General features: G+C 34.7%; 1 protein-coding gene across 1 annotated transcript in view; it reads left to right on the forward strand.

The window, feature by feature from the left end:
* The window catches only part of CCDC171 (coiled-coil domain containing 171), a 188,511-nt gene that overhangs the window by 38,018 nt on the left and 148,935 nt on the right, over nt 1-1,558 (forward strand). The window lies entirely within an intron of this gene.

Raw genomic sequence — 1,558 nt, forward strand, 5'->3', positions numbered from 1 at the left:
TAGATTATATTTTGTTTCTAATGTTTAATATTAATTCTCATGAAATATTGGGAAAGTTTTAGGGTAAATATTTACATTATGAGGTTGAAGAAGCAATACAGGGAAAGATTTTATATACATAATATTACACTTGATCTTAGCCAAAAGGCCGAGAAGCGATTATATACATAATATTAGATTCTAAGTTTGTAGTTTGAATCATGAATTCTAGCTACGTGATTTTGTGGAATAGTTCTCAGAAAAGCCTAGATGAAAAAGGGATATCAGTTTACAAATGAAAAATAAAAGAATGATTTTATGAATGATTAATACTGATAAACATTTTATTTATTTATTTTAAAAAATATATTTTATTGATTTTTTTACAGAAAAGAAGGAAGAGGGATAGAGAGTTAGAAACATCAATGAGAGAGAAACATCGATCAGCTGCCTCATGCACACCCCCTACTGGGGATGTGCCCACAACCAACGTACATGCCCTTGACCGGAATCGAACCCGGGACCCTTGAGTCTGCAGGCTGAACCTTGGTCTGGTGCCCCTGCTCACCTCCTTCACCATCCCTCCACGGCCGATGCCTGCCATGTTCCTCACTTTGCCACCTGCTGCTGATGCCTGCCATGTTCCGTGCGTGCCCCCTGGTGGTCAGTGCATGTCATAGCTACCGGTTGTTTGGTTGTTTGGTTCTGCTGTTGGGTCTATTTGTATATTAGCCTTTTATTATATAGGATATATGTTTCCAGTCAGTAATTTCAGGTCAGAGAAAGTCTTACTGTACAATAAAATAGGAAATTGCTTTTTAAGCATTTATTTATATAGAATATTTGGCTTTTTTGAAAACTTTTGAATCTGAGTAAATTATATTTTGTTTCTAATTTTTAATATTAATTCTCATGAAATATTGGGAAAGTTTTAGGGTAAATATTTACATTATGAGGTTGAAGAAGCAATACAGGGAAAGATTTTATATACATAATATTACACTTGATCTTAGCCAAAAGGCCGAGAAGCGATTATATACATAATATTAGATTCTAAGTTTGTAGTTTGAATCATGAATTCTAGCTACGTGATTTTGTGGAATAGTTCTCAGAAAAGCCTAGATGAAAAAGGGATATCAGTTTACAAATGAAAAATAAAAGAATGATTTTATGAATGATTAATACTGATAAACATTTTATTTATTTATTTTAAAAAATATATGACTAGCTACTGATAAACATTTTAATTAATCTTGAGAGAGATTGAATTTATTTGTTAATTCGACTTCTTTTTAAAATTCCCTTTTGCTTGGTGGGAAATTAAATATTTTACTAGATAGCCCTTGCTGGTTTGGCTCAGTAGATAGAGTGTCAGACAATGGACTGAAGGCTCCTGGGTTCAATTCCAGTCAAGGGCACATGTCTGGGTTATAGGCTCCATCTCTGGCCCTGGTCAGGTGCATGCAGGGTGCAGGAGACAACCAATTGATGTGTCTCTCTGACATCGATGTTTCTCTCTCTGTGTCTCCCCCTCCTTTCCACTCCTTCTAAAAGTCAATAGAAAAATATCCTTGGATGA

This window comes from Myotis davidii, unplaced genomic scaffold (assembly GCF_000327345.1).
Source record: "Myotis davidii unplaced genomic scaffold, ASM32734v1 scaffold197, whole genome shotgun sequence".
Lineage (NCBI taxonomy): Eukaryota > Metazoa > Chordata > Mammalia > Chiroptera > Vespertilionidae > Myotis > Myotis davidii.